At 40.8% G+C, this 20,638-nt stretch overlaps 1 protein-coding gene across 1 annotated transcript in view; it reads left to right on the top strand.

Moving 5' to 3' along the window:
* Positions 1-15,612: 15,612 nt before the first annotated feature.
* The window catches only part of tead1a (TEA domain family member 1a), a 64,014-nt gene continuing 58,988 nt past the window's right edge, over positions 15,613-20,638 (top strand). The window contains exon 1 of the mRNA XM_012867639.3: positions 15,613-15,892. The gene's annotated coding sequence lies outside the window, so the exon portion shown is untranslated. The remainder of the gene's footprint in view (positions 15,893-20,638) is intronic.

The raw sequence follows: 20,638 nt of genomic DNA, 5'->3' as shown, positions 1-20,638 counted from the left end.
TTCAGGAGTTTTGTCAATGCTGCACATGTTTATGCGCTGACGTGTCTTGTTCCCCGTCACTCGTTCGAAGCTCACGTCGGGTTTTCTGGATAAATATCTGCAGCTGTTTGACAATATCACATTGTTTTGAGAAGAGACAGAGACTCGAGAAAATGGAGACATTATCAAATGAGACTCCTACAGCTCTGTATTTCCCATAACGTGTGTGTGTGTGTGTGTGTGTGTGTGTGTGTGTGTGTGTGTGTGTGTGTGTGTGTGTGTGTGTGTGTGTGTGTGTGTGTGTGTGTGTGTGTGTGTACATCCTCACTCTTCTCTTAGAGTGAAGTACTCTTACTGAGAGAGCACTTGGGAATCACGATAAAGGTCGGCAGATGAAATAGCTGTTTTTTTGTTCATGAAAAAAAAAATCTATGAACAGTTATACAATGTAAAGAGGGTCACACTAAATGATTTACGTTGTCTAAAGGGAGATGACATACAGTGGAAAGTGGGAACAAATCATATTTAGGGGAGCCTTATAGTTGATGATAAACAGGATATCATGTTTGTTGTCATCCTAAAAAGTGATTTTTGTTCATCTGTTTGTATCCATGACTTTTTTTTCTGAACAGATTTAATTTTTTTTGTGACATGGCTCTGAACCATTTTCCAATGTTACTAAATTCCAGACTTAAATCTGATTTTTGTCCTGTTCCTACAATTTACAGTACAAACAGAGATTTGCTGTAGTCAGTAGGCTTGTTGTTCAGAAAGTGACTATTACAGTGCTGTGGAAAAAGTATTTAATCCCAATAACAGATTTATTTTGTTTCACACTTAAATATTGGTTGGGGGGGATCATGAAAATCATGAGGCCTTTGTGTCTCACACGAAAGTACATTTTTGCTCAGAATCATGACCACAGACTTTAACTGAGGATAGTGAGGCCCGTATTTGTGGATAATGGCTCCGACTCTGGTTCACTGGAGTCCCTACGCCTCATGAATGCCTTTGTGACGCTTTCCAGCCTGAAAGACGTCTTTTTCATCATGTTTATTATTATTTTTATTTCTTCAGATTGGGGCATCAGTGCATCTTTTTAAGATCTTTCTGCCTACCTCTGTTTAAGTTATTTCTTGATTCTATATGTCTGGTGGTAATCAGGCATGGGGGTGATAAGTGAAGCTTCCAAAAACATTGTTTATCACAGTTAATAAATTACTTTTATTTCCAAAACTGATTTTGTGTGTACTCTAGTAATGATTAGGTTAAAAAAAATAAGATATAAAAAATTGTTGTTTCTTGATGAGCTTTAACAACAAAAGTATGACACACAAACAAGAAATCTAAGGGGGGGGGGGGGGGGGTTGGGGTTGTGGTTACTTTTTCACAGCACTGTACAACATTAAACACTACAGACAAGCAGGTTGAATCACTGGAAACTCATGTTCCTTGTTTTTTCTTCAGAGTTCTGATCTAATTTGTTCTGGGGTTCAACAAACGTAAAGTTTCTAGAACTTTATTCTCATTAACAGAAACAGAAAAATCTGTTTGCTTTGCGCCTAGACAAAGTTTTGACCTGCAAGTTCTGTTCACGTAAATACAAAGCATTGTAAATGTTCAGACACTTTGCACATTTCTAAATGTACGGGTTTTCAGTGTTTTATAGATGTGTTTCACATCCTTATATACAAGGTGTTTATCACAATATAAATCATCAGCTTGGTGTATGTTATTGGGATTTTATGTGGTGGACCTGACTCTCGCTAGAAGGATTAGCTCCACACGGCTCCACACATCCATCTGGAATCGCTGCCATTGGGAGGAATTTCAATACCACATAAAATGGAAGAGCCAATCAGGATCAGCGGGTGGGATTTTGGTAGATGTGACGTATCAGAGAAGCGACTGTTTGGATTCAGACAACAATGGCAGCTAGCAGCGAGGAAGCACTTAGACAAACTCTATTGTCATTTTGTATGTACAGAGTGCATACAAAATGACATTTTGTTGCATACAGCTTACAACGAGCAAGCAGTGACATTGAGGCTGCTATTAACAGCGTTGTCCAACCTACTGAATAATTCTTTAAAATTATTTAAAAGAACACCAGAGGACAGCTTTGAAGGCTTTTGTTAGTGGAAATAAAGTTTTTTCTCCCGACCGGGTTTGGCAAGAGGTTGTAGCATGTCGGTAAAGATGATGAAGAAGTGGTTTATCCAATCATATTCAAGGATTTTTGAAAAGGCCCCTCCTTCTGAAATACATCTCCAATGGAGCAATCCCAGATGGATGTGTGGAGCTCTGCAGAATGAAATCCATCTGGCGAGAGTCAGGTTAGTGGACCAATTCAAAATTGTGACGCGTACGTAAACAGATAGATGGTTTTCGAAAATGCTTTACATCTTTAAAAACCTCTTAACACCGTGAATTTTAGTCCAAACATAGGTTTTCTTGAAAGCTGAAATTATCACGTTCTCTTCAAACATATATTTTTCTTTCTCCTGACAGACCTGTAAATGAGGACAGCCATTGATCAAACATAACTGAAGAGAAAGTAATATTTTTCATCCTTTTTTACAGGCGCATAGATGACAAAAATTAAATGAAAGGTGTGACGTGCGTAAATGCTTAGTCAGATAAAACTGATATCCCAAGCTCTGAACAGCTCACAGAGCCCTGTTTAATGGCTCTTCTGAAAATGTAAAAAAAAGTACATACTTACCAAGATGTGTCAATCAACAGGCAAGGCAAGGAGAGCGTTCATAGCATCTGGTTCTGGTCTTCATGCAAAACCGGTATGTGTTCCCAGAAACCACCACCCTGAACACACCACCCTCACTGTTAAAAATAATGGCAGCTATTTTTTTGTGTGTGTCCTGTCTGGCAGTGTGGCAATAAGAATTGTCTTAATGGCAAAAAGAGCCCAAAAGATTTTACTTTCACAAGCGGAGCCTTACTGCTTTCGCCATAGTGCTCTGCTTGATTTATATATGCAGGAAACTTTATTATAATTTATGCTGGGACCATTTCATGTTAAAAAGGTGAAAGAGAAAGAACATCCTCAGTCTGCTTCTTCACCTGCAAAGGGAGAGATAAAAAAGAACAGCAAAACCAGCCCACAAACAGGTCCAAACGACCAACGCCTTGATACAATCACTGAAAAATATACAGTATTATTTAATACGGAATGTATAAGGTGACAGATGAAGATAATGATAGGGGTTTTCTGTATAGAAGTAAATGTTTAAGTACCTGGATCCATGCACCTGTAGGTGTTTGTGAGAGTGCGCATTATCCTGCTGTGGAGAGTCTGTCGTTTAGCAGGGACGGAGAAGCCAGTGAGAGTCAATCCGGAAGATGGATGGAGCTGAAGACAGGCCAACCCGGGAGAAAAAACATTCTGTTAGATGCTACAAAAGGCTTGAGATTGTGTCTGAGGTTCACCTGTCGGTACGACAACAAGCCTAAACATGAAGCTGCAGAGCTACAGGGGTTTAAACCAAGGGATATGTTCTTCTATTAGGATTGCAAGATCCAAAATCTAAATGAGAATTTTTGGCTTAATTTAAAAACTGATGTCATACAGATGCTCTTCATCCACTGTAACTGAGTTTGAGCTAATCTGGGGGTGGGAACAACAATGGGGAAAAACTTCAGGTTCTAAATGTAGAAATGTGTCGGACATATTGCTCAAAAGACGTTCAGCTGCAGCAAACAGATCTACAAAACTTCAATCAAGGGCCTGAATAAATGTTCCCACAACACTTTTCAGACTGAACTTATTGATTGGTAAAAATCCCATTATGGCAAAAACCATAATGCTTTATGGCAAAAACCTCACAGCAATACATATTCTGTGAAGTTTGTGGTTGTAATATTCCAACAATGTGGAACAGTTTAAAGTGGAATGTGTCCTATTAGAAGTCTTTCTAGGCTGGCTTAAGCCTGTTTAAAGTAAAAAATATTTTCCTTTAGGTCCTAAACATACCCTTTAAATAGTTGTTAGCTTGGCTGAATCAGCCATTTTGACTAGTTATAGTTTTATCTTATTTATTTTTTTAAGAAAACTTTCTGCAACTCAAACCTTTTCACCCGTCAGTGATTATCCCCTTGTCCAGCAACCACACCTCTTATCTCTAAAGGGAGTAAACATTTGATCAAACTAAAGCACATTTAGGACAGTTTGTGTTAAAAATAAATATTTTATCAATGCTCGGGCCTTTGTCTGTGGAACATTTCTCCATCAGTAAAAGCCCTTTGTACCCTCCTGTCTGGTTCCTGGTTCAAGAGCTGTCCCTGACCACTTATCATGTACATAATGACACAAAGGTAAAACTGATTAGATCAGCACTTCTTACTCTGGAGGATCCAAAGCCGTAAAGGTGCTCGGAAGCTCTTTCATTCTTTCATTCATCCCGTCTTCCTCTCAGAGCAGCTGGATCAGCGCCGATCATGTGAACCGAGTCCCTTCCCCTCCGTCCTGTTACTGCTATCTTTTGTGTCTTCTTCTCTGTCTGTGCAGACGAGTCAGATACATGTAAAAAAAAATAATAAAAAGGAGCCCGTTCTTCCGCCTGTTTAAATAAAGCAAAGCATTTCCAAAAAACACAAAAGGACAGGAGACTCGGTGTACCTGAAGCCTCGTATTTCCACCGGCGCATTGCATTCCACACAATCTTTTTCACCGCATATTGCTCAGGGTTCATTGTGGTTTTGATAATGTTTAAGTAAGAAAGTGTGGCAGTAAGTTGACTACTGAAAGGCAAAGTCACCTTGGTGTTCTTTGGAAAAGGATCTGAGCTCAAATCTTTCCCCAGTAGAGAGGAAAAAGAATAATCTAGTGTTATATGGGCAAAGGCAAAAACTTTTTATGCTATGTCGTCTTCTCTATGTATTTTCTTCTTATTTGAAGAAGACAGGTGTGGCGTTGCATGTATTGGGTACTATGGTTGCTGGGTGTTTTTCTACATTAGTGGTAATCAACCTTTTTTTTTTCCTTTTCTTCCATTAAAATTTCCAGTTTTAAGCAAAACAGATCCATGAGTGAACAATCAGGAGTGTTTGGATAACTTTATGTTATTATGAGGTACGCTGAAGCCTTGCATGTGCTGTGAATATATTCACCCGGGTCTTTATAGGAAAGTTACATAAAACAGAGCGTGCACACTCATACAGAAAGGCACACTCTACTGAAGGTTAACTGAAACTTACACAAACTCTCCAGATTACAATTACCGACATGTGAAAGTAGGCGGCGGAGCTCCGGCTATATAGCTCAAGGCTAAACGCATCATTACACCGCTGAATGCTGCCGCGCTTCAGGATTTTTATGCTCCAGACTCGTCTCGTTCAAGAGAATGGATTCCATCAGGTGAAAGCTTAATTAATTTTTGCGCTCAAGTATTACCTTTATGTGCGATGAATCGGTGGCATCCTGTGGGAACAACAATGTCAAGGTTTGAACTTGTTTCCTTTTTCCTCGTTAATTGGTTTTTCTTCCGCTTGTGTTAAAGGGACACTCATGTCCTTAAAATTAAACAAACATTCACTTGCTTGTACCTGAATTTAGTCTCCATGAAAAGCCACAAAGGAACGGAGGGCCGATTGTCCAGCTTCTTTCAACAGAGCCTGGTGTGAAAATAAAGACAACGTTTGGGTGAAAGCCATTGGTTTAGTGAAACGAACCGGCAGGTTTTGAGGTCGCAGTGGACCCAAACACAGAAAGGAAAGGTGAAGGCGCGTGGTAGTGAATGATTTAATGGAAATAAAAACAAGTGGACACCAAGGTCAAAGAACCAAAATTAGAACAAGTGAAGAATCTAAATAAAGACGAGGAATGTAAATATAGAGGAGGTGTGATCGGCAACATGGAAACCAGGTGAGTGAAATAAGGGGAATGCAGTGGAGGGAAGAGTCTGAGCAGGGAACAGAGGGAAAGACAATAAAACACTGAATGAGCAGAACCGGACCGCATGAAGATTAACAAACCAAGGAAGAACCAGACTAAAGGCCTGTTCATAACCCCCAAGAACATAGAAATGAGTAATTTTACTGACAAGTATATTCTATATTCCCCAAGCCTTCATAGGTCTCTTCATATTAACACATCCACTTCATATTCCTCAGAGCAATGTCTGCCCACACTGCAAAAACTGATCTAAAAATAAGTAAAATGTTCTTAAAATTAGTGTATTTATCCTTGATTTGAGTAGGTAAAATGGATTATTTGCCAATGGAATGAGTATTTTGACCCCTAAAATAAGATAATTAGACATCCTGCACTTGAAATAAGATGATGGAGATGAATTGTTCCTATTTTAAGTGCAAAAATCTTATTCTATTGGCAAATAGTCTTATTTACCTGCTCAAATCAAGGACAGATACACTAATTTTAAGAACATTTTACTTATTTCTAGTTCTGTTTTTGCAGTGCAGGCCAATGTCATTTTGTTCTTGCACCCCCGGGTGAGAGAAAAAATGTCTCTTTTCTTGGGGAAAATGTATTGGTTAACTCTAAAATAAGAATCAAATCCAAAACACATTGAAAACAGAACAAAGAAATAGAAACGTTAATAAACAGTGTGATGAAAGCAACCACTTATCAGGACAGTAAACTGTTTAAATATCCATCCATCGTCTACACCCCGGGTCACTGGACAAGAGGCAGGACTACACCCTGGATAGGCCGCCAGCCCATCACAGGGTAACAGAGACGCACCTAACGGCCGTTGGAGAGACAAATTAACCTCACGGTCACGTTTTTAGACTGTGGGAGTACCTGGAAAAACCCACACATCCACAGGGAGAACCCAGGGTTCAAACCCGGGACCTTCTTCCAAGGCAACAGTGCAACCTTCTGCTCAATTGTGCAGCCTTTTTAAATAGTTTGGTCACAGCAGGTGTTTGGCTGGATATTTGACCGGTCGGCTTGTCGGCTCTGACTAAACTCTTGCACTCACAAAAAGTGAACCAGGGCAGTTGTCCACTTTAGGTTAACGTTTTATTTCCAGTTAACACACAAAAATTGTTTACTGGGTTAAAACACACAAAAGGTTTGAAGGTTAACAAGTTTTTTATGTGTTAACTGGAAATAAAATGTGAAATTATTTTGAGTTTGGTTGGTTTCCTGGTGCAGACCAGTTTATTTGATCTTATTTTTTAGTAAAAGTCTAAAATTCTTCTGCAGAGTTTTTGCTGGGGGCCACTCCAGGACCTGAATGTCAGCTTTATCCATTCTAAGACCAGATTTGATGTGAGTTTGGTATCATCCTTCCTTTGAAATGCTGTCCAAGAGGTCCAAGTTTCAACCATTTATTTTGCTCCTTCTTGTTATTTACATCTATGTCATCTGTCTGTGTTTTTTTTCTTAAGACTATCATTAAGCCTCCACCTAAGCCTGCTTCATGCATGCTTTTGGATCCTCTTCACGATAAATTGTAGCTGTTTAGTTGATATGAGGAAGTACTCCTTTGTTATTGTGCAATGCAGATGTCTGGAGAAGTGGAGGTGGCCTCTGCCGCGAAGATGCGTGAAAGTCAGTCAAAGTGAGACAGAATCGATGTGTGTGAATGACAAGGAAACAGGTGGAACAATGCGAGGAGTAGAGGTATTGAAAGTGGGCGTTCCTGTCATCCCCTGGAGGAACAGAGCACCACAGAGGTGAAGAAGACAGTACAGACAGAGTGGAGAGGATGGGAATGGGTTTCAGGGGTGACTTGTAAAAGGTTTTAGGGTGATGTTAAGATCTGCTAAGATTTAAAGACGGTTGCAATAACAAAGCCATCTGGTGGTTCAGATATTCATTGAGAATGACAGCACATGTTGAACAGACATGAAGTTAGACAGGACTGAGATAGTTAGGACGTCTGCGGAGGAAGGACGATGGCTATATTAAACAAAGGGTGCTGAAAAAGCAGCTGTTAGGCAGGTAGAAAAGTAGGACAGAGGTTTGGTGGGTGAGAGGAAGATGTTGGGGACACGGGGAGATGGTGGCCGATGATCCCTGTCAGAAGACTTAATATATGGCAGGTTTTCTCTGAACTGACCCAAATACATCACTGAAAGGTTGAAAAGAATTTAGGTTTTATCGCAATAAAAGTGATAAAACCTTATCTGGGCTAATTTCTACACATCAAGGCGTTAGAAAGCAAATAAAAGCAGATGTGTAATATAATATACATTTTCTAGAGAGATGTTTCACTTGTTTTGTCCAACATGTTGGGTCTGTGGGCATGTAGTCAGTGGGAAGAGTTGATCTAAAGGACTGTGGCAGTGGGAATAATGACAAACGCCTGGCCAGTTCTGCTTGTCTGCTCTTCTTTCACCTTATGGGACATTTAACCGGGCGTAAATGCTATCAGAACACGTTTGGCTCATATTTGGGTAACAGTCAGCCACAGAAGACCAAGTTTCTCGCTCTCACTATCTCTTCTCTCCTGTTTTGTTGTTTTATGTGCCTCTTTAGATCTAACCTGTCTTATTTTGACATACCTACTCAGTTTTTTTTTCTCCTCTCATTTCCACCCTTTTTCATTGTTTTCCTCCCATGCTCCCTGTTTTCTATTTATTGGAGTCTGTCTGGGACCCAAACCAGATGTTTCCCTCACTGTTTGTTCCTTCCCCGAACTTTGTTTTAGTTGCACCGACATTTCGCTTCTCGACATTGTTTTCTGGGTTAAAATGTTAGTTAGACTGACTCTCTCATTATTCTCAAACCGATTCAGACCCCCATTTTTATGCCCAAACGTTACCCTTTAATCACTATATGCTATTATCTCCGGCCCATGTACTTCACTGGTGCAAATCAGCATATTTCTCTGGATAGTTCAGTATTTTTTTTATTAATCACGGAGATAAATTATCACAAAATAGATTATAATGCATAAACCTGTATCCTCACGGTCGACTGTGGGCAAATCATGGAAAATTACTTTATAACTTTATATCATAGGTGTAAAAGTCTCCAAAGTAGATACAAATTGTTGGATACAGTTGGTATGAGACATTCTTGGCTGACAGCTCATTTTCAAATGCAAAAAAAAGTCAGATATTAAATGGCCAAAGCTGAAACAAATCAAAATCTTTAAGTAGGTGCTCTAATAGGGGCTAAGCAAAGTGAACATCTACTGGTGATTAATATTGTTGAACAGAGGTGCTTTTATAAGGGAAGAAAAACTGCTGGAACATTTCAGCGGTGCGTCATTTCACACGAGTCTTCCAGATGCCTGAAACAGAAACAAACACAACGGGTTTCCTGTTAGGAAGCGACGAGGTTTGCCCTGGGAGTAAAATCCTTCTTCCTGTGACGAAATACTTCCAAAAAAAATTGCTTTAAAGGTGACCTAGCATGCTTCTTTTTAAACATTTAGGATAAGTCAATGATATATACAAAACCCTGTTCATTAACTCTTTCGCACAAACTCATTCTCAAATAATCAGGTTTCATCTCCCCAGTTTCACCTACTTTTCAGCTCCTTTCAGAATGAGCTGTTATTAGGACTCTTGTCATTCTTATGCAAATAAGCTGTAGCAGGCCACGCCCTCCAACTAAACACTTACACTCACACTTTATACACATGAAAATGACGAACGGTAAAAGATGCAGCAACAGTTTGTGAATGGTAAGTAGCCTATTCCTACAGGGCTGCCTTATAAAGAGTACCAGAGCTACATGGAAAGGCATGTTTCTGCAGCGTTAAACTAGCCTATCATATCTTCTCAACTGCCCAGAAACACCTGTCTGTGATATTTATGTTTTTATAAAGCGTTGGTTTGTGTAGGACACGTGTAGGAGGCATTTTGGTTGTTGGAGGTGGGGAGAATCTGAAAAACAAATAAGACGTTAATACCACTAGCTCTCTATGGGATTTCCAATGCAAATTAGCATCATGCTAACTGTTAGTGTCTGTTGTCTTTTCAGCTTTAGTGAAGTATAAGGGAATTATTTTTTCGGCATTTATTAATGTCAGTGTCAAGTAGTGCATGTGATTTATTCCAATAATATTTTTAACTTCAATGTAAGACGTGATATAAGATATGTGAGATATTTTGTATGTTACAGTTTTACTTCGCTGACATTGCTAGGTGAATCCATCAAGAATCAACAAACTTTATTGTCATTGCATCACATGTTAGGAACATGAGGTGAACAAAATTAGATATCCTGGTCCCAGTATAAGCCCTGATAAATATAAGAATAAAATGCGATACACATCCATCCATCCATCCATCCATCCATCCATCCATCCATCCATCCATCTTTAGACTGAATCACCCAGTGGTAGTTTTTTTAGATGGTCAATGTGGCTCTCTGCCCAGGGTGGCATCCTTTGTGGGGTGGCAAAGAAACGATCTGTTTCACAGAATAGCCCTGAAAAGGTTTTCTGAGGCATATCCAGTTTGTGCAGGGCTGTCTAAATGGAGGTACATGGGTTATTTGTAGCCAGGGACCACAATTTGATGCTTTAATTTTTCTTCATCTTTTTGGAAAGGCTTTAAATCAGTAAGAATGTCATCCTAAGGAATTTTTAAAAGGTGTCATTCTGTATCAACCGCCTAGGCTGGCAGGTGAGATTTGTACTACTATCTTAAAATAAAAAATGTTGGGTACAACATAAAGGATTTTTCTATTTAGGCCACTTGTTTCAGCTTTTCAGTGATGTCAGGATGTGAATGTGTGTGTGAATGGGTGAATGACTTAATAAAATGCTACGCAAGTATAAGCCATTTACCGTGTAGCATCAAAAGTGCCTCCTTCATTGAACTTGGTTAAATAAATCAAGGATTGTTTAAGGAAGAGGGACTCGTATCACACTTGCTGCTAAGAATACACACCAAATATATATATATATATATATATATATATATATATATATATATATATATTTTTTTTTTTTTTTTTTTTTTTTTTTTTTTTTTTTACAGAAATCCCTTTTATTGTTTTGGATCTAAAAAATATTTACAGACCCCCTTGTCACAAATGTATACAAAATATATACTGTTTTGTTTCATTAAAATATTGTGTGTCTTGTTTATTTTTGAACAAGTCAAAATAAAAAATAAAAATTGCCATTTCAATTGGATAAAAAAAAATATTTTTTTGTGGTTGTCAATGAAACAGGACAATTTTGGCCTAAGTGGCTAAACGTTTGTACACCACTGAGTTAGTGTGACTGGATAACCCCCTCCACTATACACATGGTACACATGCTAAGGGTGAGTAATGCTCTGACTGGACATTTTTCTGAAGGGTTAACCAGACTTGTGGAGATCACAGTAATCTTCTCAAAATCCTGGCTGACTCTTTTACATTTCCAAAGATGTCAAATAAAGAAGCCGTGTGTTTGAAGTGGCGCCTTAACATACATCTAAAGCTGTGACTCCTTTTAACTCAAATAATTTGAATTCACCTTTCAAATGCTTACAAAGTCATAACATCATCATCTGGGCTTTGCCAAATTGTTTAAAAGCCGTGACTATTTCCTTTAACTACATTCAGGTAATTTAACACCGAGTTCGATGTATTAACCCCTTAAGGTTGCAGATAAGGAGCTGCACAATGGCACAGTTGGTAGCGTTGATGCCTTGCAGCAAGAAGATCCTTTGGTTGAAACCTAGCCTGGGGCTGGAATTTTGCATCCTGCAATGTTTTGCATTGTGGATTCATAGGTTCTCTCTGTGTAGTCCGGCCTCCTCCCACAGTCCAAAAACATGACTGTTGAATTGGTCTCTCCAAATGGCCCTTAGAGTGACATGTTTGCATGGTTGTTTATCCCCTGTATCTCTAGTGGTGGACTGGCAACCAGGTTGTACCCCTCCTCTCGTCCAGTGACCTCTGGACATAGACACCAGCCCCCCAAAGACCCTGCACAGATAAGCGGGTATGGACAATGGATTGATGTCTTGGAGAAGTTACATAAAAAGTATTTTTTTTTTATTAATTAATAAAAGAAATTTGTGGAATGAGTGTTGTCTGGAGAGATGGTATGAGTTTGGTTGAATGTAGGACAGAAATTGTCAGTACACATGTATGTATGTATGTACAAATGTATGCACGTATGTATAAGCACATATATACGTGTAGGTATGTATGTATGTAGGCGTATAGGTATATGTATATATATAAGTATGTATATGTTTATATATATATATATATAGATCACCATGAATGTAAATATGACATCATATGCCCATTCCTATTTCTTTTGGTATTCTTTTGATCTATTGTATATAAAGATTCACTGTATATAACTGAATGCACCTTTCCTACTCTGCACCTTCTTGTATGAGCCGATGTGGCAAGTGAATTTCTCCATTGTGAGATCAATGAAGCCTATCTTATCTTATCTTATCTTATCTTATCTTAGAAATTGGGGGCTCGCCACCACTGTACTCACCCAACCGCACACTGCAGATATTTTCAACCCTACAGACTGAAATCTTTATTTTCACCCAGAAAAGAAAGCAAAATGCAAAACAATACACGAAGATTAAAAGGTTAATTATCAAACTGGTTTCTCTCCGCAAAATGACGTTCGGATCGGGACGTGCAAGCTAACGGTTGGATGTATAAATCTCAGAAGGACAAAGGTCCAAAATACTAAAAGTCAGATGGATTTTCTTTTCTTTCTTTGGTTCTGTGTGCGCGAGGATTCGGCAGGAAGAGGGTGTCAGATTCCTGGCAGCCCTGCCGTTAATAAAACATCAGGAAACCAGGTGAGGTCAGAGCTGAGGTCAGACCATTGACCCTAAGGTCAGCGAGCTGAATGTTTTACTGGCAGACTCTTGTGTTTGCTTTGCGCCGAGTCTGAGATTGAGACTCACATGGCTCTGCCAAGAGCCGCCCGCGCCGGTCCACATGTGAATCAGCTGTTTGTATTCGTCTGGAAGAATTTTCGTCTTACGCACACAAACACTGACACGCTGCCGTGCGGAATGCCTTCCTGCCTCCCGGCGGTCCGGCCCGGCCCGGCCCGGCCCGGCGAGCGGTGTCGGGTTGCAGTAGGTGTTCCAGGGGAGGCGACTCCGGCATATCTGTGTTTGTTTTATGTCAAAGCCCCTCCCTCTGAGGAGATGACAGTCCAGAAAAGCCAGAGGGGGTGAAACCTGAGATAGGCAGAGCTTAGTAGTAAACAACAACTCCTTTATGAGGCAGAGGCAGCCGCCTGCTGCATTCAAAGATCTGAGGGAGGGAGAGGGACACAAAGACCCCCCTTCCTTCCCTATCATCCCCCAGGGTGGGGTGTGGGGGGGGGGGGGGTGCCTTTAGGGCTGTCTGTTGGGTGTGGGGGAGTTGGTGCAGTTAGTTTAATCTCACTGTTTGTTAATTTAAAGTTTGACTCTTCTGAATGGACCGGGTCACATAGACCCCCCCCCAGTTATTCTCTGCATTAAAGATAAACCAACATGAAGGAATATTGACCTTGTTTCAGGTTTTTGTCTGACTGGTTTTGGTTCAGAAGTGAAATAAATCCATTAATCTGACACACATAAGCTACCTCGCCGAGTTCAGCCTGCAGCACTGTGCAAAAGTCATCAGTCATCCATTGTTTCTTTACGTTTTCCCTCCAACCAGCCAGACTTTGTTGTGATTAAAAAGTGGTCTTAATTTTTATTTAGCCTTTTTTTTTTTTTTTTTTTTTTTTTTTTACTTAATTTCAGTCCAATATTTGACCTGACCATCTTCAGAGGACAATTGTAGTTTTGTCAGCTCACTAGGGTCTTTCTTTTTGTTCCATTTTCTTTAGTTGAATTTATAAAAACAGTCGAAGAAAAACTTGATCAACTAGCGAACGGTGAACCTCCCAGGTTCCAGGTTGGCTTTGTTGGTCTTTTTCTTCCCTGATTTTCTAAAGTCATGACTTTCAGACACCGTGCATCTGCTAAAGACGGCTTTCTAGGCCAGAGACGTCTTCTCTCCTCCTCCATTGGTTCACTTTACATTTTATACTTTTCATGGCAGGACAGGGGCAGGGGCAATGGTTTGGAAAAACTGAAAAAGAACAGGAAACTCAGACTATTTCAAGTTATTGAAATAGTCTGGTCAGACAACACTTAACCTGAAGTTTTTTGTTCCAAAGCTAAAAAGGTCAAACCCTTTAACGCTAATATAACACCCAAAAGCATAGTGGTAACAGTGGTTTCAGTGTGATGGAAATTTGGAAAGAAATTTGACCCAGTTAGAATTTTCCTCCCAAAGTAAATAAATTAAGGCGTTTAATATTTGCCCAGAATAATATAAACTTTGTTTGAATCCATGCTAGACCTTTAATTTAGGACCCTGAATCATTGTTTAAGTTAGGGGCTCCCTGGTTTAAACATAAAAACAAAGCATTTCTCTGTAAATGACTTAGTAATAGAAGTTTTATTTTGGTGGTGGCTGTATCATGCTGTGGGATGATTCTTTTTTTATTTACAGTGTGGACATTTGTAAAGAAAACAGTCAGGTAGAGTGCAATTAAATGGAAAACTGTCCAAAGTTTATCAAAAACATGTAAAAGACCTTCAGAAAAGCTGAAGAACTCCTGATCAAGAGCCCTGAGTGATTAGAAGAAATTAATGAGAAATTAATAAACTAAGGGGTCATAATGAAAAATATCAAAAGAAAGACAAAAAAGAGAGACTGAAGCTGAAACTGTTCTCAGTTATACACATAAGTTTCTTCAGATCTAAAGATGTAGTTTCCCTGTATAACTGAACTGAACTCTTAATTTCATTTTTACAGTTTTTAAAAATCATTGAAGGATTTTGTTACACCCCAAATCTAATTATATACAGTGTAGCATTATGGTGGCAGCAGTATTCTGTAGTATTTTCTTTCATTAAGTGAACATCTTTTGACAAATATTGGTGCTGGGATGAAAATTGGGTAATAAAGAAATAGCCAAAGTCAATGGAGGGTTGTCTGAAAGGACTTCAGAAATGCAGATAAACAACTGAACAACAATGCTTATTCTGTAATCCCTAAATTAATGCGCTACACTAATAATACCTATAGTGTAGTATGGTGGTGGCCGAATCATGTTGAGGGATTATTTTAAGTTGTTTGATAAAGAAATATTGAAACCTTCCTCTGAACTCAACCACTTTCTCGACAAAAGTAAGGGGCCAGTGTCCAAAGAAAAAGCTTTTTAAAGAAATGTCTGAAAACTACAGACCTTTTGATCGAAAGCACTTTAACAGATGACAAGAAAACCCCCACCACAGCTTGAGGGACAAAGTGTGAATACATTAGGAATGACTGACATTGACCGTGAGTGTACTTTTTCTCCCCTGTATATGAAGCTAAATATTTCTAAAGCATGACGCCCATCTGTATAAATAAACAAATATTACTACTAGTCGTGGCAATAATGCGAACTGCTTCCAAAAGTTTCCAAATGAACTCGTCTAAAGCCGCTGTCCGCAGGGTTCTTTGAGCCTCATCTTATCTGTTTGGTCGTCAGCCGAGCAGAACAGACCGTGTTTTTATCTTGGCCCCCCTCCTGCTCCTCCTCCTCCTCCTCTTCCTCCTCAGCTGAACAGAGTTTAGGCGCTGCACTCTTTTCTTTTGTTGTTGAACGCAGCCCTTACAGTCCGCTCCCTCCCTCCGTCTCTTTCCTCTTTTTTTTATCCACCCATCCTCCCATCGCTCACTCACTCCGTTTCATCCAGGGTGACGCCAGTCCCTCTCACCCCGCCCCGTTCAACTCAGTCCGCCGCGTTCATTTCATTCCTGCTCCCATTCCGCGCATATTTCGCATCCTTGGAGAGACGCGGCGCATTTTACGCACTCAGCGCGCCCCGATCCGTCACCAGAGCCAAGCCGAGAGCGGAGTCCGGAGTTGGCCGAGGGCTTCCCGGTTCTGCGGCGGCCCCGATCCGTTGGGGAAAAGTGGGAATTAAAGGAGGAAAAAGCGGCGTTTGGATCGAGGTAAGTTCCCGAGGAGGAGTCCCCCCCTCCCCGCCTCCACCACCACCAACACCAACACCACCACCCCTCCTCCTCCACCTCCTCCTCTTCAGCCTGTAGCCTGCGCGTCTCAAATCCCCCGGACGTTTCGCTTGTTTCTTTTAAAAAAAATAGAGCAGTTTGAGGCAAAATGGGACAGAAACATTTCCACATGTGGCGGTGAAACAAGTCGAACAAGCTGATTATTCCCGAACCGCGTAGATCTCCACAGCGACTGTCGCTTCCACTCCAGTTTTATTATTTCCCCCTTTTTTTCCCTCCTCGACACCAAAGAGCCCAAAAATCTCGCTCTTTTGACACTTTCTTCCCCCCCTTTTTTTTTTTTGCCCTCCTCTGGTACACCGCACACGGCAGATCGGAGCCTGCGGGCGTCCGTAAACGGAGCCGCGCGTTGGAGGGAGACGCTTTCCGCTCGCGGAGCTGCGAAGGCAGCTTAACAAAGCTGGGAGTGAATGGGGGACTTGTTGCATCGGCGGGGTTTTCTCTCTCCCTACACGGCCAGGCAGGCAGGCAGGCCCCAGTCAGGGAAACAGGCCACAGGCTGATAACAGCCAATGTTTACCCAGCGGACGCAGCACATCATCTGCTGCATGAAAACAACCAACATACACGCTTTTATAACCAGGGAGGCTAAACAAATCTCAGATTTACAGAGTTATAACTCATTTTTTTTAAATATAATTCCATCTGTTCATGCTGACACACCTTCACTCTGTTGTGTGTAACATGTTGATGATCCATCCCCGTGTCTTGGCTTCCATTCTGTCATAATCAGTGTTTGTGGAGACTTTTGTGAGAATATCTTTTAAATCCCTTTCCCTCTTGTGTTTTGAATATTAATTAAAGGGCTGCCCTCGGCCCTTTTATAGCCTGGGATATGTGGCAGTGCACTGCCAAACCACAATGTCATTTTTTTTTTTGGTGGAAAATTACAGCCCTTAAAGCATGAAACAGGGCAGATGCACTTCTAATGAAACACTTAAGCCGTTTGTCAGATGTTTTGGGAGGTGTGCGCGGGTTTAAAAAAAAAAAAAAAGGAGATTAAAAGTCAGAAGAGTTGCTTCTTTTTGATGTGATTGTGGCGTGTGGATGAGCGTTAACTAATGCTGAGTGAAACGATTAGTATGGGATATATATATATAAAAAAAGCTTCGGTTGTATCGGTTTGTGTCTGTTTCCTTCAAATGCTGACAAATGTAACAGAAATAACATTTTGGTTGCAGAAATCAAAGAATTTAGCTTGTTTTTTTGTCATATAAGTGGCTGAAATTATCAACAGATGTACAGATTGAGCTTTCTTTTCTGGTACTGATTTCCAGAAGTCTTCCAACCTGACAACATAAAAAAACATACCTTAAACTAGGACCGCTGAAACCTTTTTCTTGGCCGATATCCAATTTCCAGACCTGCCAATTCCAGTTTTTTTCCCCCATTTCTGTTTAACAAATGAGAAACTAAAGTACCCAGGCAAGTTGAGCAAGACAGCAGTTTTCAACCCACCATTAAATAGAGGAAATAGACAAATAGGCTTTGTATGAACACAATAATCATGCTCTGATCGGAATTGGCCCATTTTTAATTCAGCGGCTCTTATGTTGATCGGGGACACCCAGGGGAAACACTGCAAAATATATATATATATTTTTTATCATATACTTAAGATACATCAAAGTTAGAAAGTATTATGCAATATTAGTCATTAAAAGCATCAGTCAACAGCATGCACTTTGATACTCTTCTTTTGAGTAGATAAAAATAAATCTGATTAAGGTTGCTTTGATCCATAAATGGTGATAATTGTTTAGATTTTTTTCCGATCTCTGTTGGATTTAGAAATGCTACGTCCACCATAAACATGCAGCTGTTTTCATTACGTGAGCTGTCTCTGAAGGTTTTCGTATGAACTTGTCCCCGTCAGAATGGCATAGCTGTGGTGTAGCATGGTAGTGGTAGCATCATGCTTTGGTATGCTTTTCCCCCACAGCAGGGGCCATTAGAAGTGAATGTTTCAGATATACAGCAAATACAGCAAGCTGATGATAGACAGATTATTTTTATTACTATAAAACCTAAACTTAGAGTTTGGCAACCATCTTTTCTCTTTTCAATTTTGTCAACCTTGGATAGAAGAACTGGACTCAGCTGAAGGGCTGAACTCCGAGAAAACCAGAAATCTGTACTGACACAGAAAAGCCTGACTGGTGCTTCTATAGAGTCGGTTCTTGTGTTTGATTTTATGATGGTTTTATGAAGGCATTCACTGCGTATCAGTGATAAGTTCTAAGCTGTGACATGGGGCAGAGCTAAAGGTTTTAATTTAAATTCTGAATTTCTTTCACTTATTAAGTTGAAGTATTTGAGCGTCTGGAAGAATTTAAGAATTTTTGCCATTAGAAAATGAATCCAGACAGGTTCAGGTTTTCCTGGCCATTACCAAATTCTAGTTTTCTTTAAGGTTAGTTTCTCGTTTTCGTTGTTAAACTCAGACATTTTTGTTTATAGAGCGAATAGTGTGGGGGTTCTTACTTTAGATACATTAAATGAGGAGGTAAAAAAAAAAGTCAAGTTTTTCATTGAGACGCACCGATCAATCAAGCAGAAGTTGGAATTGGCCATTTTTTTTCTTGATGGACATGACTGGTGATGGACAGGTTACTTAGTAAAAAACATTATTGTCCTCCTGTTGACTAAATGCAATAAAACTAAAGTCCCACAATTTCGACTGATGCATGCATCACCAAACCAGATTTGAATACAACCTGATGAAGGTTGGGAACAAATGCTGTGGCGCATAACTGAGGAGAATTCTGCAGTTTTTTATTTTATTTTATTTTTTTTGTTTTCAGACCTGCTAACTCTATCAAGGAATGTGCAACACACTTTTCTATCATGTGTTGTTTCGTAGTGGGGTAAATTGAAATCGGTCAAAACGGGGAGTTTGTAGCTCGAAAGAAATCGTTGCCGGCCAGGAAAATACGGATCTTTTCGTTTTAAATGGGTCTGCCGATGACCGACTGGAGCAGACCGGGGGAAATCTGGCGGATCCGGCTCTCTGGCTGATCTCTAAGGGGATCTTTGCTCTCTAATAATTCACCCCTACTGGTAGACAGTCTTTTAAGTAGTGCCCTGTGTCCTGTTGCCCAGGATTTCTGTTTCCACATCAGTCACACTTATCAGAATATTTCTGGGAAATCCGTTTGATGAGTTTCGGACTTATTAAACAATCACATTCAGAGTTTTTGTTACTTTTTTTTTTTTTTTAGTCTAAAAATGAACAGCTTTGACTGTCCTGAAAGTGTATCAGAGAAAGCAGAGGGCATTAGTGTGTCTGTCATTGTGTCTAAGCCTGCTTTGTCAGTCTCTCTGGGCAAACAGCCCCCCCCCCCCCTCCACCACCACCACCACCCGTCTCTCTGCCCCCTCAGTGACTCCCTCTCCTCTCCAGTTCGTTGACATCTGTTTTGAGAGCTCCATGCACCTGTAGAGATCGAGGAAGTGTGTGTATGCTGAGGAGAGCGGGAGAGGGAGGGAGGGAGGTGCAAAATGCAAATCTGTGCGTTTGTTCTGGGTCCGAGCAACGCAGACTGACTGACTAACGACCATTTGGGCTGTGTGTGTGTGTGTGTGTGCGGTGCAGTGTGTGTGTGTACACTTGTGTGTTTGCCTCTTGCCGTCCAGGCCCCTATTGTTGCTGCAGCAGCAACAGGCGTCGCTGGCCGAGGACGCACCATATGTTCTCTGTGTGCTTTAGTCACAAGCCGCTCACGTTTATGTGTGTGTTCATCTCCTCCACCAATGCTGCTGCAATATGGTGGAGTTTGGAGCGACGGGCAGATCGCAGCCTCCTTCCTCCTCCTTCCTCCTTCCTCCTCCTCCTCGTTGTCTCATCTGTCGTCTCATTTCTAGGCACAAAATCCGGCACACAGATTTTTTTACGGGCCGGGATTAGGAGGGGAAATCTTCCTGGCATGAAATGAAGTCTTGTGACGCTGCACTTTGCCTTAATTCTGATGATTTAAAAAAAAAATAAAAATTTTCTAAGCAGAATCTGTTGACAGCGGAGCGACTAGTCGGCGGGACGAATCAACAGGTGATGCTCTAAATCCCGTCTGGAGATTTTCCCTTTTTTTTTTTTTTTTTTGTTTTTTTTATCCCCACATTTCTCTCTGACCTTAAATCTCTCCCCGGGATCTTGACACCTGGCAGGTACACACCAGGATAAATGTATTCAGGCATATTTAAAACTGAGAGCAGGGTGTTAAGGTGGGGCGAGAGTCTGGGCTCCGGTGTAATGAAATTTTGGGAGCAGAGCCGGTTTATTAGAGCGACAATGCTGAGTGTTTTTGTGTTGAGGGGCGAAGCGGTTAGGTAGGGGTATGGGAGGTTGGGGTGGGGTGGGGTGGGGTGCTTTGTTTCGAGGACTGGGGGAACAATGGGCATCCTCCTGGGTGGGGTGTGGGAGTGTGCGGGGATTAGGGGGGGGGGTTGGGTTGCTGGTTTCTGGCTGCAGGAGGCCAGTAGATCCAGTGCTGGCTTGTCTGACCAGCTGGACGCTCGCCTCACTTTCGTGCTCATAATAACGGAGAGCAGGCGGCGGCACCAAGGTGTACAAAGGCTTTAAAGAGTTAGGGCTTAAATCTGTTCCTCCCTACAGTTTAAAGTACCTTTAATGAAATACCACTGAAAGTACCGAGCTGGTACCCAGTT

This window comes from Fundulus heteroclitus, chromosome 2, assembly GCF_011125445.2.
Source record: "Fundulus heteroclitus isolate FHET01 chromosome 2, MU-UCD_Fhet_4.1, whole genome shotgun sequence".
In the NCBI taxonomy this organism is placed as follows: Eukaryota; Metazoa; Chordata; class Actinopteri; order Cyprinodontiformes; family Fundulidae; genus Fundulus; species Fundulus heteroclitus.
The sequence above is the reverse complement of the archived record's forward strand: the minus strand, read 5'-3'. Positions and strand labels throughout refer to the sequence as shown.